This window comes from Sapajus apella, unplaced genomic scaffold (assembly GCF_009761245.1).
Source record: "Sapajus apella isolate SASKATOON/1434 unplaced genomic scaffold, GSC_monkey_1.0 scaffold6, whole genome shotgun sequence".
Lineage (NCBI taxonomy): Eukaryota > Metazoa > Chordata > Mammalia > Primates > Cebidae > Sapajus > Sapajus apella.
In genome coordinates this window covers 21,033,083-21,050,928 of record NW_022436946.1, presented here as the reverse complement: position 1 = coordinate 21,050,928, position 17,846 = coordinate 21,033,083, and the positions used below count along the sequence as shown (strand labels likewise).

Below are 17,846 nucleotides of genomic sequence, written 5' to 3'. Positions count from 1 at the left end.
GTGAACACTTAAACATAATCTTAAGGAAAAGAAATTAAAAATAAAAGAGTATACTGTGCCTGATTCCATTCATATAATGTTCAAAAATAGATACAATTCAACTTTCATGTTAGATAGAAGTCAAAATACTAGTTATTTTTGGAGAGGGTAGAGATAGGGAGGATTCTCAGTATTGGCAATATTCTTTTTTGATCTATATGATGGTTACGTAGGTTTTTATATGTAGGTTATTAAAATAATATAGTGATAATATGATCTTACATTGAGGATTTTATTTATTGTAATAAATTGAGATTATACAAAGAGTACATTTGTTCATTTTTCTGATCATATGTACACATTATATGTTACATATATGTGTGTATATATATATATATACCAATTTTTTTTTTTTTTTTTTTTAAATATGGAACGCTTCACGAATTTGCGTGTCATCCTTGCGCAGGGGCCATGCTAATCTTCTCTGTATCATTCCAATTTTAGTATATGTGCTGCCGAAGCGAGCACACCAATTTTTTAAATGTTTTAAGAGGTGGAAGAAAAGCTCAGTAAATAAAAACACCCCATATCCTTTTCACTAGAGATGAATTACTATTATCTTCAAATCATATATACAGCATATTTTATACGTATATTAAAATATGCTAAATAAGCAAATAACAACTATGTCTAGACTTTCTTCTGCATCATAAAGCAGAACTACATTTAAATGCATTTTATTTCACACATAAAGAATTAAAATAAAACTCTTTTTTGAATAATCTTCCAATATATTGACAGTAAGTAAATTTAATATGTCAATTATTTTAACAGTTTTGTAACACAAAGTCTGCTGGATTTATCTTGATTTTTATCAAGTTCAGGAATTCGATTCAATTTCCACATTTTCTTTTATTTCTATTTTTGTGAGGCACTATATATAATAAATGTTACTGATACGGCCTCCTAGTTAGAAAATTTTGTTCATGAGAGTATATTGATTTTAGCAAAATTTACATATTTACATATGTTAACCTACATATTTGCACATGTAAAATATAGATTATTTGCTTACTATTGAAAAAGTGTATTATGGAAGATTAAAGGTTTTCATTCCTGGCATACGACAGCTGAACTCTGGTAACATAAGGTCTAGCAAAGTTTTATTACTCCTACCTATATATATATTTTTAATGGTTTTTCATAATTTCATGGGATGCATCATCCAAAAGAATGATCAAAGTGATGCTAATTGCTGCCATTGACTAGGCACTTGCCACATGCCAAACACATGGTGACATGGCTGATGATACACATGATATGTATGTTTCCCAAGACAGTCCATTTAAACAAGGTTTTTACCTCCCTTCATATTGATGAAGTGTTTTTTTCTAAAATCATTATCTCATTTATTCTATGAAAGCAAAATTCGCATTTTAAAACTAGAACATGGTCTTTTGATACCTGTCATCTGAGATACTTAAACGGTTTTATTTTTTTAAGTTAGCATCAAGGGGAAATAATAGCAAATGCAGTTATTTTATGCTAGATCTTGCAGGTCTAAATACATGTACAGAAATATTTAACATCCTGAAATCAGAAGTTTTGTTTCTAATGGCATCTCTTTCCATTATGTGATTTGAAACATTTTGGGGATCTTTTTCTGTCTACCTAGCATGGAATAAACTATAGACTTTGTCAAATCTAGTTGCCTTGGAAGAAGAATGAAAGAGAGGAGATGTTTTAACCATTGTAAAATATTTTTGCTATTTCAAGTTTGGATTGCTTTTGAAATAATAGTTTTAGGCTAGATAACAAACTTTCATTTAGGAAACAAAAGTGAAGTATTTCAGAAAAGACATTAAAAAGACTTTGTTAAAATAGAGGACGTGATGATCTTATTTGTTGCTTTAAGAAGCTTATGTAATAACTAAGGAGACAGAAAATGTCAGGAAATCAATTTGAAGGCAAATCTTCACGTATGAAAAGAATCAGAAATGTTAACTAAGGTCTTAAATTAAAAAGAAGAATTAATAGGATATTTTAAAAGTGATTAAAAGTCAAAAGAAAAGATTAATTACACTTATTATGAAAGAGATTTCTTCAATAAAAATATAAGTACAAAAAAGTTAAATTGTATTAAGAAGCTTGAGATTAAAAAAAAAAAGACAAAGTATTTAAACCTCCCCTCTTGAGCTGCAAGCCACATTCCTCTTAGTTGTCTAATAATAACACTTCTTGGCTATTTCTTTGTATATTTCTAAATGATAAGGTTCTATTCATATATCTCAATTTGTCAATTTTTGATATCATCAATTGACATACTTTTTTTTAGAAATCATGATTTAGCTTTCTTATACCCCATCTTCAGTGCTTATCCTTCTAATGTAATAATATTATAATTTTATTAAAGGACTATATGTCTTTTATGATGCAAATATTTTCTAATATTAGACATCTACTAATCCACATTTACATGTCCTGTCTTGAGGTTATTTTTTATTTGCTTAATTTCCTGGGTGTTTAGTTTTTTTTGTACTTCTGATCCTATTGGCCATTATTATATTATTTTCCCATTTACTAACATTTCAAAATATTAGTTATTCTAAATAGTCTGGCTTTTCTTTAGAGTTCTTCACCCAAAGCCCTCTGTATTTTGCCTGAACTAGGATTGATTATTCCCTAGGCTCACCATACCGTTTTCCTACATTGGATCTACCTTGTCAGGGATCCACACCTTCCTCTTTCTTGGTTTAGTTTTTCATTTTGCTGGCGCATATCCTCAAATAGCTTCTTAAGAAATATTGCACAGCCAGTAAATTTTCTGAGTCCTTCTGTCTTTAATTTATTGCAGTATACAAAATGGTAGGCCTGTTCCATTTATAAATGTATTCTCTCAAGTTTTGGTAATTTCTCTGCATTATTATTAATATATTAATATATAATTTAAAATATAAATTCCTTCCATCTAATTTCTCCATTCTATTTTTTTTATACTCCTATGAGTCAGATTTTTACCTTTTTGTATTGGTGATTGATGTTATCATTTCTCTCATATTTTAAATTTTTTTTGTTTCTCTTTTGTAGGTGATGTCTTCAACTTTGTTATCTGAGTCATATTAAAACTTTATTTTAAAAGATTTTTAATTTTCCTTTTTAATATTATTCTATTTTTTCTTCTTGAATCTCTTCAAATATATTAATTAGCAGTTTGTTTTAAAAAATATTATAAACAAATTATAAGCATTTGTCTTCCGGATTCTCCCATTTAATCTAGATTCGTCTTTTCCATGAGGGATTATTTACTCAACAATCTACGTAATCTTTATATCCCTATTAACATTAAACTGTGATATCCTAAAATAACTTGATTGAGGAACTGATTGAGATGATTAAGAGCTCTGTTGCTGGTGCAGTGGCTCACCCCTGTAATCCTAGCACTTTGGGAGGCCACGGTGGGTGGATCACTTGAGGTCAGGAGTTTGAGACCAGGCTGGCTCACATGGCGAAACTCCCTTCTCTACTAAAAGTACAAAAATTAGCCAGGCATGGTGGCGGGTGCCTATAATCCCAGCTACTCAGGAGGCTGAGGCAAGAGAGTTGCTTGAACCTGGAAGGCGAGGGTTGCAGTGAGTGGAGATAATGACACTGCCCTCCAGCCTGGGCGACAAGGTGAGACTCGTTCTCAAAATAAATAAATAAACTTAAAAAAGAGCTCTGTGTATAGGGCAGGGCAAAAGGTGATTTGGTAGAATGTACAGAGGGATCATGTCATTTCTCCAGAAAGGTAATCTCCATATTTATCCCTATAGGAGAGGCAGTTACAAGTATTCTGGGGCCACGCTGTTCTTGGCCTTTTGTCTACCCCTGAAGGTTTCATCACTGGAATAAACTGGACAGTTAGACAGATTAACAGAAGAAATGTCATATATATTCATTACATTCACATCTACTAGGAAGGCAACAAAATATGAGACTTAAAGAGGGGCCAGATGGTTGTAATTTAGACAGCATTTGGAGTTACAGAAGGAAATAGGGGCTTAAAGGCTATTAGCAGGTGGTGGCAACAAGTTGTGGGAGGATGAGGAGAGGAACTGCATGGCAAGCAAAGGTTGTCATAGCATGAAGATAAAGTCTCTAAGGTAGCTGTCCTTAGAAGAATAGGTGAAAAGGTGTCCCGGTGGCGTGGTGTCCTGGGAGATTCCTCTCCTGAGATAGGATTTAATCTTTTCTGGTTAATGTAGATTCCAAAGAAGGGGTTCATGACAATTACATTCCTTCTGGAGGAACTTCCCTTAGATAAGGGGGAGCTTCAGAGAAACCTCTCCCTGTGCCTCTGGAGAGGCAGAGGAGCAAGAGAGGGGAGTGGAAGGCAAGTCAGAGAGACCTTGGTTCTAAGGCTGCTTCTTTTGTCCAAAGTACCCAGCTCCTCAAAGCAGTATACTTTGGAGTACTATTTTCTGAGCCCTAATAGCCACAAGTGGAAGAAGTATTCCCCTGGACAGAAAAGTTTGCATTATTATTGTCAGGTTATGTCTCTTAATACAATCATATTGTATGAATAAGCTTCATTTTCTTTAACTGATTTATTTATTTATTTTAAAAACCACAACTGTAATTCCCAAGCAACTCTTAGAAGTTTCTCCTTTTTGGATTTTCATTTTGATGTTTAGTAGGCTTAAATTACAGTGTTTGACAAAAAACTCCAGCTTTCGAATCAGTTTATTTCATTATATTAGACCCCTGATTACCAAATTACAGTATCTTGTGAACTGGGCAAAATGTTGACCTATTTAGGCCATTATGTTACCTATGTATTCCAAAATATTTCATTTGAAAATCAACTACATTCCCATGTAGACTTTTCTTTATACAAAAATTAAAATAATTATGGAAAGGCAAATTATTCTGATGCTAAAATTAGCCTTTCATTGATTTCAGGTTGATTTTAGTTGGCTAAGATAAAATACATTCTCTATGTAATACAGTTAATTTCTTAAAATGATACAGAAAGTGCACATAATTCTGGAAGTAACAATGTTCAAAAGCCAAGAAGCTCTTCTGTTATTTTTCTTGCATTTGCTACAAACATATAGAGAGAGTGTATAGTTACTTCTCTAGCCACAAGAATTAGCAGAAGTTTTGGCAAGTAAAGGTAGAATGAATGCCCTGAGCATGCCTTTGAATAGCTCAGGCAAGAACAAGTGCTATTATCCCAGGAGGAGACTGTAAGTGACTTTTGTGTAATTGGAAGTGTGTCCTACCCTGATAAGGACTTTTGGGTAAGGAAACAAAAGACTAGTAAATAGCCAAAGGGAAGAAAGCCAGAAAAGCTTGCTGTGTTCCTCCACTTAAATATATGTCATTTCTTTAGGGTCTGCAGGGTTTACAAAGAGATGAAGACTAATTTGGAATGCTACTTACCTCTGTTTCCAAAAGAAAAAGACTCCTCCAGAATGTGGTTTTAAGTAGGCCATGGACCAAAAGTAGGCCATAAGGCATGGCAGGCAGCTTTATGAACTTCAGGTTCTAGGAAATTTCATCCATTGGAGAGTTCCCCAGTGCTTTAGACGGTATTAGAAAGGAACTAGCAGTACAAATCAACCATGCTAGTGAGGGAATGTGTTCTCTTTCCGGGTCCATGATGAGGCGTAGTTTTAAGGGCAAGAATTTCCCAGCACCATGCCCCCCTCCCATCTCTCTCCATCTGGGAGATTTAATGGTTTATGTTTGAATTTCGAGGGCGTGGAAAGAAACTAAGAGTCAATCACCCCAGCGGAAGTTAAAAGAAACTCCTTTCATTGGCCAGGGGAACTTGGGAAGGTGGGAATTTCTCCTGGATAAATTCCCCTGCTCCTTCACCCACAGTGGATTTCCAGCTCTCTGGAATCCTCTCCCACATGGTGGGAGCTCCCTTTTCCTCTCCAGATTTCCCCTCTGGAATCCCCTTCCACACTATTCATGGAAGTCTTTCTCTTCTTCTTTTCTTCTCTTTCCTCTACCTAAATAAAATCACCTTTCTGCAACACTTCTTGGGCACACCTGCAGAGATCCCGTCGCTTATTCTTTAAGAGATTACAGGCCAAGAACCCACAACATTCTCCCAGAGGAGCTGTGCCTCACCAGCACCCAAGAAAAAACCTGGTTACACTAGTAAAAATCTCTTCTGCAAGACATTACTGAGTGATGAAGACTAAGTGGCTTTGCCATTGTTGTTGTTGTATTGTTGGTTGGATGGTTTGCTTTGGATATTTGCTTTCTTCTTTGCTTGTTGATTTTTAGCATATAAATACAATTCACAAGGCCAATGAAAGAAAATAAAGCAATCTTTCAGAAGGCTTTAAGATAACATCATACATTTTTGAGGCTTTTAGGGCTGAGATTCTGTTTTGTTTTACTTAAAAGGAATGTTAAAATGCTGTTAACATTTTTGCTTATTCTACAATTCTGCTTATTCATGAAACTCAGAAGAAATTCTGTCTATTGACAGGCTCTCATTGTGTATTCATCACCACATCAAGCACTCATTTACTCTAAAATTAAGTGCTCAATGATATGCATGTTATAAATTCATTCTCAGTTGCAAAATTTTCTTGGTGCTTAAGAGGTTGTAATTTAATCACTTTCAGTCAAAAAGTTTGGCAAAAATAGTACTTTGACATAGTACTGACAGCCTGTGCTTAGATTTTGATAAATGCGGACAAAATCAATAGATAGATACGTGAGGAGTGCCCAGGTAAAATCATCATACTTCAAAAGCTTTTTCGAACATAACTCACATCTATAGACTTTTCCTTTCAATAATAAGCAAAAACAGTTTTCATAACTAGAAACTACCGAAAAAACTTTCTATTCAAAGAGAACTTCTATGCAGAAGGCAGAGTAATAACTCAACAACATAAATAGAATCTCTAATTTCAAAATACTATTATATCCCTAAGAAATGTGAATTTTAAAAATTATTTACTGTCTCCAGTTTAGATATTTAAGGACACCACTTGCATCTACATGCCACAAATAAATTGACTCCACTCTCTGCCCCTTATATCAGGGTCCCACTCCATCCATGATCTTTTTTCTTAGTTATACCTTGATGTGCCACCCTATTAGCTTTTTCCTTGAAGCATTTCGCTTGCTAACTTCTTGCTTTTTTTAAACAAAAATTGACATACTACCCTCCCCGCATCCATGTTCCTGCTGTCTCATATTCATTCATTCCTCAGCTGGTTGGCAATCTGCATTCAGTTTCTCTCTATAAAACTGTTATTAAGGCTGGATCTGGTGGCTCACGCCTGTAATCCCAGCACTTTGGGATGCCAAGATGGGAGGATCACGAGGTCAGGACCAGCCTTGATCAAGACCAGTCTAACCAAGATGGTGAAACCCATCTCTACTAAAAATACAAAAATTAGCTGGGCGCGGTGGCAGGATCCTGTAATCCTAGCTACTTGGGAGGCTGAGGCAGGAGAATCGCTTAAACCCAGGTGGCAGAGGTTGCAGTGAGCTGAGATTGTGCCACTGCAATAATAAAAATAAATAAATAAATAAAACCGTGTTATTAAATCCAATAAGCCTTTCATTTCTGAATCAAGTGAAGATTTTTCTCTATCTTTGCTGAATTCTTAATGGCATTTAACACGTCTTTTTGCTCCATCTTTCTTTGGGGACTCTCTTCCATTGATTTCTAAGGCAACAATTTTTTGTTCTCTTCCACCTTTTTAGGTTTGTCCTTGTAGGTAACCATTACAGATTATTCTATATAATCTTTACATACCAATGTTCTTCTGAATTCCATTCTGCTTCTATTTTTCCGTTCCATAGAGTCTGATTGTGTACCTGCAATCACTTCCTGGGCATCTCTGTCAAGTGTGTTTTGAGAAATCTAAGGTCTAGGCTTTCAACTTGATCTGTTGTACTTTCTGTATTCTGTACCTGAGTGTCAACAAAGAAGCCTGGGGATATTTTTGAGTTTTCCTTCTCTCTTATGTCCATATTTAATTGATTATCATTCTCATTGATTTTACCTTCTTAATTTCTCTTAAACTGATTTTCTTCCTCTTTACCTAATGCTAGTACTTTTCTGCCATGTTTCTCTCCGGTCTACATTGCCGGAAAAGCACGTGGTTTGCTATCTTGTTCTTAGTCTTGCCATCCCAACTTAGTCCATTCCCCTGATATCTTTCCCTTTATACAGTTACCATACCATTTATCCATTTGCATTATGTATCTGCTTTTATTTACTTATAATTTATGTTCTTTGTTAGCTCATTAGGTACCAATTTTATATCAATATTATTTTTCTGTTTGTCATTCACTCTGGTTTTTGTTGTTGCTTTGATTTTAGAGATGAAACAGATCAATAAATATAAAGTGAATGCTCCTAAGCTAGATGATAATGACCAAATGATAACTGAGAGATGGTCACTGAAATTTAAAGGATATTTTAGCAGCTGCTTTGACAAGAATCTGGGAAAAGTTCTGTCTCTTCCTTACACTTGTGAAATTAGTCTGTATTAAAAGCAGCACTATTCAGAAATTTTATATAAAACTCAAATACAACCTCAGAATTGGATCTTATTAAGTATTGTATTATACAGAGAATACATGGGATAAATAAGTCAAATGGTATGTTAAAAAAAAAGTAGGAAGCATGATAAACTCATTTCTTAATTTCTACAGGAAATAGATTTATGTCCAAGGAACAGATTCAACCCAATCACTGTATAACTGTAGATTTTTCTCTTTTTTTGTTGTTTTTATTTGTTTTTTGAGACAGAGTCTCTGTCCATTGCCCAGGCTGGAGTGCAATAGTGTGATCTCAGCTCACTGCCACATCCGTCTCCAGGGTTCACGCAATTCTTCTGCCTCAGCCTCCCAAGTAACTGGGATTACAGGCACCTGCCACCATGCCAGCTAATTCTTATTTTATTTTATCTTTATTTTTAGTAGAGATGGGATTTCACCGTGTTGGCCAGCCTGGTCTCAAACTCCTGACCTCAGGTGATCTGCCCACCTTGGCCTCCCAAAGTGCTAGGATTACAAGTGTGAATCACTGTACCCAGCTGCTTTTTCTAAATATATTCACATTATCACGGTAATGGTATATCCAAATAGCTACTCATTATTTTGATTAGGCAAAAGTATGCCTTTAGTCAGTCAGAATAAAAAGTCAGACCAGCATAGTGGCATGCACACGTAGTCCCAGCTACTTGGGAGGCAGAGACAGGAGGACCCCTTGAGATTAGGAGTCCAAAGCTAGAGCGCACTGTGATTATGCCTATGAATAGCTACTGCATTCCAGCCTGCACTCCACTTTCAGAAATAGAGACCCTATCTCTGAAAAAAAATCAAAGACTTAAAGTATTTCTTAATACTTTATTTTTATCTCAGAAAATTTAAAAATTAATTTAGAGCTAAATAGTTTGGGATTCTTAATGTGTAGAAATGAATCTTGCAACAGAAACAGTTTCCCATTACACATACTAAATGTCTGTTTTGAGTGAATCTGTTGAGGAGTCTAATTTAGTTTGAATCACCAGGAAAAGACACAATTGAGGTTTTATAAAATGTAAAAAATCAAATGAACTCTGTACTTCCACTTTTTTTTTACGTAAAGTAGATCTTCCACTTCCAATTCTTTTTTTCTCACTCTTGTTTGTTATCTGTAGCAAGTAAATTTGGGAAAAGTGCAAGTATCCATATACATTGTTTTGCATTTAAAAGAAAAATGATAATGTTCAAACCCATGCTAGTTATAAAAATCAAAAGCTCAAATCATGAATTTTGTTTGTGTTAAATATTTTAAAAAACAGCGATGTGCAAATGGTTATTGCTTTTTAATAAAGACAGAGATACCACATTTTACTTTAACATAGCTAAGAGGCACCTTTTTCATCAATAGCTTTGTTAGTAGGTCAAGGAGAAATCATACCTAAGTAGAAAAGTCCATGGAGAAAAGAGATGAACCGTATCAGAATTAAAATTAAATTGAAAAAATTTAAATCAAGGAAACCATTTTGCTTCTTTTGATATGATGTGCAAAATCATGCATTTTAAATGGGAAATGGGAAATTTCATAGCCGCTGAACAGCAGTGATGTGAGCTCTGTGGTCTGAGTGGATGCTGGGCATGTGGATGCTTTTGCTCATTTAAGGAAATTGCATTTGAAACATTCTGATTACATTATGGAGCCACAAGAAAATTTACAGTGATTTCTTTCTAGTGGAACAAAGTACATGCTCGTTTCCAGCTCAGGATTCTTTTCCAGTCTTCCTACACTTAACAGACAGTACAAACTCAGTCCATAGAATGTATTTGTTGTGCACAGACCTGCACAAACACACACGCATGCAAGGTTTCATGAATCAGGTGTATATTTTGTGTGTGTGTCAAGCTTAGCCATCAACAGGAATTTGTGTTTTAGTTTGGATGCTAATTTATTTCATCAATGAAATGCCCTTCACTTACTCTCTCTAGACATAGACTATTTTCCATAAAATATGTTAGTGATTTCATATTTAATGTGATATGGAATAGAATGAAAGGTTGTGTGAAATTAAAATCATGATATAAATTATCTTTCTGTCATGCAGAATAAAATAAGTGCTTTGACCAGATATAAAAAGTATTTATGGTAATTAATACATTTCATGCTGTATCAACTGCATTTGTGGAATATTGATTTCTCTATTAATTTATGTAACATTTTAATTAAAACAAATATATTGTCAAGTTGTGAGCAGTACAATGCTAAAAATATTTTACATGAAGACGGTTGCATAAATGTGCACTAAAATTGAGTCTAACTGCAAAAAATGAATGCAGTAGCTACACATTTAGAAAGAAGTTCTAAGAATAAAGCAGTTTACAAGCAAATAGTATATATATGCTTTTTTAGAAGAAAGAGAATTTATTGGAGTGGGATACTTTAACTCTTTCAGACATAAGTATTCTATTTCCCAAATAAATTCATTCATGTAAGCAGTATACTTCATGTGAGTGAGGTTTTATCTTCTAAGTATTTTCTAATGTGGGAAAGTGAAATTCTAGGGTTTGAAATGGTTCTGGGGATGCAGTCTTTCCTGTCAAAGATTCCAGCAGATGCTGATATAATTTAATATTCGTGGAAGACAGGGAAAATATAGAATAGCATCAAATTGATTTTGCAGAGTTTTCAAGCCAGATGTCCCTTGGCATTTACATGGAAGAAGTCTACTGTGTACCACGTTGCATATTTTTGTCTGTAAGTTCTCAGCCATGGTATGTAGTCACTGGTGTTTTGACAGCCATCTGCCCAGACCTTTCTTTCTCCGTTCAGCCATAACTAAAATTGAACATTTTTCAAAATGGAAAATTTCAGGTAGTTTCAATTTTAAGAGAACAAAAAACTAGTATTCAATGTTAAAAAGAAAAAAGCAATAGCTATCTTTTGGCTTAGTAATAACCCCTACGTTGAAAGATAATTTCTTACAAAGAGCAGTGCAAAATGAATAAACTTTGAGAACAGAGGCCTCACCTTATTATCAAATGAGTTTGTTTTAATCATGTGGAAGGCTCTCAGCTAGACACTGAGGAAGTCACAGAAATGAGTAATTGCCAGGTGACCGTTCCAAGGATGGCCTTGCCTTATACATAATAAACACTTTGTCAATATTTGCTGAATAAATGCGTATGTTAGAATCCACATGTAATAGCTTATCTACATTTGTACATATTTTCACCCACTGAGTTTTTAATATGTGGAGATATGCATACACATCTCTGTAGTTTGTGTGTGTGTGTGTGTGTGTGTGTGTGTGAGTGAGAGAGAGAGAGAGAGAGACAGCTATGTAGGCTTATGTATTTTAAGTCAATGAAACTATGTTTGATAAGAACTGTTAAGCGCTGACTATGCACCTATTGATGTGCTAGACAATCTGGAGATTCAGAAGAAGTATACAACATTCTTTTTTAAAAAAATTTATCGGCCGGGCGCAGTGGCTCACGCCTGTAATCCCAGCAGTTTGGGAGGCGGAGGCGGGTGGATCACAAGGTCAAGAGATCGAGACCATCCTGGCCAACATGATGAAACCCCGTCTCTACTAAAAATACAAAAAAAATTAGCTGGGCATGGTAGCTCGTGCGCCTGTAGTCCCCGCTACTCAGGAGGCTGAGGCAGGAGAATTGCTTAAATCCAGGAGGCAGAGGTTGCAGTGAGCCGAGGTCACGCCACTGCACTCCAGCCTGGCGCCTGGTGACAGAGTGAGACTCTGTCTCAAAAAAAATTTTATTTATTATACTTAAAGTTCTGGTGTACATGTGCAGATCCTGCAGGTTTGTTACATAGGTATACACGTGCCATGGTGGTGGTTTCCTGTCTCCATTGCCTGGTCATCTACATTAGGTATTTCTCCTAATGCTATCCTTACCCAACCCCCATACTCCCTGCTATTCCTCCCTTAGTCCCCCACCCTCCAGGCCCCAGTGTGTGATGTTCCCCTTCCTGTATCCGTGTGTTGTCATTGTTCAACACCCACTTATGAGTGAGAACATTAAGTGTTTGGTTTTCTGTTCTTGTGTCAGTCTGCTGAGAATGATGGTTTCCAGCTTCATCCATGTCTCTGCAAATGACATGAACTCATTCTTTTTTATGGCTGCATAGTATTCCATGTATGATTACATCTACAGAAAAAGAATCAAATAATTATTCTTGTTAATGGTAAGTTGTATTTGTTAAATGGTAAAAAATATGGATCAAATGATAAAGAACAGGAAATGATGAGTTTTTTCTTTATCAGAAGGATAGATTTTGAGCTGATCTTGAAAGAAATACTAAATTTAGACTTATGGAGAATAATTTTGGAAGGCAAATGAACACTACCTAGAGGAGGTGGGAAGTAAGATGCTGTATTCAGAGTGAGATAAGGAAATAATTTGACCAGACCATGGAATTTTAATTGATAATATTGAGATAAAATGATAATAAATGTAGGGAAGGTATATTAGAGTGAGATTATGATATACTGTACTTGAAATATCTAAATGAAGTATTTACATTTACTCTAAAAGTCAAGTGAGAGAGATTCTGGAATGAATCAAGAATGTGAGGAATGTGGACTTCTGTGGAGTTTAATCTATACTAATGCACGTGAGTCTGATAAGTTATAATCATTGCTTTCAATAGAAATGGGAATTTAGAGTACATCAGTATAGGTGGAGAAAAATGTGAATTTAAAACATATTTTGAAAACAAGGATAAGAATTACTGTTTAAGAGCTAGAAGAGAAGAATTTGTGTCAGATAGCTCCAAAATACTGTAAATACATGTATATATATATAGTACATACATGCTCACAATTTAAATTATGAACTATTTTCTCATACTCTGCTGTGTAAGTTTTTCTAATTCATATTGTAAATCAATCTTATATATTGTATTCTTGTATTAATTAATGTATTCATTGAATATGTCCTCAGTAGTTTTTTGGGTATAGCATTACATTAAGCAGATATATTATTAAGCAAGTTTTCAATTTAGTTCAGAGAAAGAGGGTTGATAAATATTATTATGAGTGTCTAGAAATCTTAAGACCACAAACCTTTTGTGAGTTTCATAAGCATGATTTTCAAGCTTGTTTTATTTCTCACAGGGTAGACAAAGACAAAATATATATCTCAAAAAATAATAAATTACCAGGCCTGTTTGTTGTAGCTGAACAAATATATAGAATTCTAAAAATATTGTTTATATCTCTTGTTTCAACATGCTTGGGACAAGTTAATGCTTACAGTTCTGTGAGTGAATAAATCTATATACTGAAAACATTACATTCAACAAGTTGACCTTCTGGAGGTTTGAATAAAATTTGGAGTCTGAGGGAATCAATATGGTTTTTTAGTTGATCTCCTAGGTATGTCTAAGTTTAAACTCTTCATATAATTATCAACCCTTTATTATTTTAATATTGCATTACATTAATTATCTTTTGGAATATTTTACACTGATCAGTAACTTCTGGTCATAAACCATTCTGGTACCAATCATCAAATTTCATATTTGTAAGAAAAAATGACTAGCCTTTGTCTGTCTTGACATGCCCAAATCCACCAAGCATATATTTCACTTCCAAAATAGTCTCAGGATATATTTTCTAGATATGATCTTAGATGATGGCATGTATTATTAAATTAATAAGTAGTATAAAAATAGACAAAATGTTATTAAAAATACAAGCAGAAAGTAATATGTTAGAAGCAAGTCAGAAGTTCCATATGGAAAACTGAAGCAATTTTTTAGAAGCAAAAATCTCATGACACCAAAACAAGATGATGAAGAAATTACTCTGTGTGCAAGTGTGGAGAAAAAATAGCTTGTGATACCATAGTGATCTTAGAGCTCATTATACATCAGCAATGAAGAGCTTTAACTACCATGCAATTAAAATACTAGAGAGTATAAATAAGAGTGTACCATGTGTATGTGGCAGCATATAAAAGCTCAGAAGTGGATGGAATTTTAGTCAAGTATTACTCTTGAAAAAGCAAACTGATTAAGAATATTTAATTGGAAAACAACATAGACACCTTCTGTAATATCATTCAAGTAAGAATGTCTCATTTAGGACATCTTCCTTATAGTCAGATTGATTCCCAAAACACTTTTTAAATGTCTAGAAATATTTACAATGGCATTTATCCTAAGAAATGCTAAAGAAAATTAGAAAATGTAAAGGTGACTGAAGTTAGGAAATAACATAAAATTGCTGACGATGAGCAATTTTCTTAATGGTGGTTAATAATTGGAAAACAGGGATATGCTCCTAAATATACAAATTGTGAGATAAACTGCAGTAAAAGACCTCAAGAAATTGAGGGAAACTATGGAAATGATTTTAGGGAATGGTAGCAAGCTATTTTTGGTTGCATTTTGAAAGCAGTTTTTAGAAATTTCTAATTTTGAAAATCTTAAATTGAGTTTTAAGAATTCTGGGTCTACTTCTTTCTGAGACCCCTAGGGAAACCAATTGTAGAGACTTCTACCTTATGTTAATTGACTCAGATCTGCTTATATATTAAAGACTAGAAAAAAAGAATCCTTCCCTTTTGAAGCAGTTGACTCAGAATCAGGTCCTTCCTTTAAGAGCTTTATCTTTAATTACTTTATCTTCAAACCGACATCCTAATCATTGCCTAAGAATTTAAAGATTGGCTGAATTTTATTTCTCTTGTCTTGTATCTGCCCTTACCTTACCTTACCTTCTGGGCTTGACCTCTAGTCAGTCTCACTTTGAGTATCTTTGAAATTCTCTCCTTATTGTCAACTCCTACTTTGATTTTTTTTTTTTTTAATTTACTGTTTCCAATGTAGAAAAGTGTCTTAAAAATTATGCAGCAGTTCTATCATATAATGCTGTTGCATGGGTTTGAAGCTCTTTGAAGGCAAGGGGCCTTCCCTGTGTTTTTCATTGCTATGTAATTACTGCCTAGCTGAGTGCTTGGAAAGGGGGAGGGATTCAATGAATATGTCTAGCATATAGTTTAAGAAGACCTGGCAGTGAAATTAAAAACCCATGTTCCATCTTCAGCCAATCACCCATCACTACTAATCTTCCATTATTTTATCTATGATATTGATCAAGTGATGCCTATCCCATCTATGTTTTAGTTTTCTTGGGAGAATCAAGGGATAAGTGAAAATACTTTGTAGAGTTCAGTGCTACACATTTATTATGGTCAATAAATTGCATTAACCAAACCAACATTAATTGTATATAACATGTGACAAAGCTTTATGGTTTGAAGTGTTTGTTTTAGAAGACCAGATATACTAGAACAAATATATTCCATGAAGAATTTTTTTTCATGTTAGAACTCATGTGATTAAATTGATTCACAAAATTTAAAGTCATTTATTAATTTTATGAATGTTTTACTGAGCACATATTTGATGTCAGTGACTAATTGTGTCTAAAAATAAAAAGATTAATAAATCATGGCTTCTGCCTTCAAGGAACTTAGAATTCAGTGGTTTACAGAGTATTGGTTAAAAAAGAAAGGCAAAAATAAAATTCTGACAAAAACTCATTATATCGGAGGGTTTATATGTGCTTGCTAAATGAAAAGAATTATTAGCAATACTATGCTGAATGACTGTAAAATGCTGACTTTTTACTTGAAATATTTACAAGAGGAAACAGAATATTTGTGGGTTTTCCTGCATATTTATGTGCATGTTCAAACAGCTGCTAGAGAACAAAGTGTTTTGCTGTAAACACTGTCAAATCTCACTTTGAAAAAAATTTGTCTATAAAACAAGTATTTTCATAGATATACTGAAGCTGCATAGAATTTGCTTTTATAGCATAAAACAGAATTAGATGCTTGAGTCAGCTATGAAGTACTCTTTCATGCAGCACTCATTCTAATTCTTTACTCTACATTAGGCTGAGGCCAGGTTTAATTTGAAAGTGATAATGCAGTATAGAAATTCCAGAAGCTGGCAGGTGAGATAGGCTGGAATACTGGAAAATGCATCAATTAATCAAGCAAACTCCTAACTTATCAGCAAAACCAACCTAATCCCATAGAGAATTCAAAGTGACTCACAAAAAGACACACAAAGGATGAAATGTTTTGTTTATTTTCCAAGAAGGAAAATGAAAAGTATCCAGAGGGTAGTGATATGGGTTTAGAAAGACAATTCACACAATGAATTTTAAGGAAATAATGGTTTTAGTCTTTGATGCTAACATTATTTCTGGGCTTCCAAGTCACTAAACCAATACCTGCATCATTTTAAAAGAGCTGCAGTCTTTTTAAAGACTGACTTGATCAGATTTGAATCTCAAGAAAACTCATTATGTAAAAAAAGGACTAGAGAAAGGATAAGGGTAGTCAACAGGCCATTTAGGAGGCAATTGCAGAAGTCCAGATGTTACAAACACTTGTGACTTGGCCCCAAGTATTGGCAGTGACCCCGGAGAGAAGCAGATGCATCTGAAATTTATTTTGGAGTTAGCATAGTATTAAGTGATGCAATGGCATCAATAATGAATCCCAGTTTTGTCTGTGAGACACTGGGTGGGTAAAGTAAAATGTGTTGAGCTTGAGAGAATTTAGGAGTAGCTAATTCTGGGTGTCCCTTTGGGTTGGGGTTGGAACACTGAAAACCATGAACTCTGCTTTGGAGAGTAATATGAAATTTGTGATGTTCCTAAGACATCTGAAAAAGTGGAGATTTAACCAAGCATTTGGATGCATAGTTCTATATTTTCAGAAAGATATCTGATCTGGAGATGTAACTCAGGAGTTATTGACTTTACAGATGGTGTTTAAATGGGTTGAAAGTGGATAAGATTTGGGGAAGAGAAGAAAGAAATAAGAAAATGATCCAAGGTTAAGCCCTGAGGAACACTAATAGTTACTGATAAAAAAAATTAAATAAATAAAAAGAATGAAGTAAATGAATGTGACTTTTCTTTTTCATTTTGTCTAAGTCTTTTAAGCCAGAGAAAATGCAACGTGGAATAGTGTTTTTATGTGTGTTTTATCACTAGAGATAAGAAATTGTTAAGCTGTCCAATTGAGCAGGGTCCATGGGGAACAGCATTTTTCCTGATGCTGTTGTATTTATCAAAGTGCATATGAGTCTCTTCTGATATTTTTGTTTGAAGAACATGAATGTAAGCTCATGCTACTAGCATACCAATTACTTTAGAGATTTATCATTGTTTTATTTTTATTTTTTGAATTATTAGCTACAGAAATAACCCTAAATGTTTTTGTTTTCTATATCACAAATACCTTTTTTTTGTGGAGTAATTGCCAATAGAAATTTCTAAATTTTATTTTCCATGGCTTCAAACTGTTTTGCACTTCCTCTCCTTTGC

At 34.2% G+C, this 17,846-nt stretch overlaps 1 protein-coding gene and 1 non-coding gene across 8 annotated transcripts in view; one reads left to right on the top strand and one right to left on the bottom strand.

Annotated features, from left to right (window-relative positions):
• LAMA2 (laminin subunit alpha 2) overlaps nucleotides 1-17,846 on the top strand; it is a 618,514-nt gene that overhangs the window by 122,273 nt on the left and 478,395 nt on the right. The gene's annotated exons all lie outside the window — the stretch shown is intronic.
• Nucleotides 401-507, bottom strand: LOC116549884. The gene has a single exon (XR_004268141.1). It is a non-coding gene; the product is annotated as a U6 spliceosomal RNA (small nuclear RNA).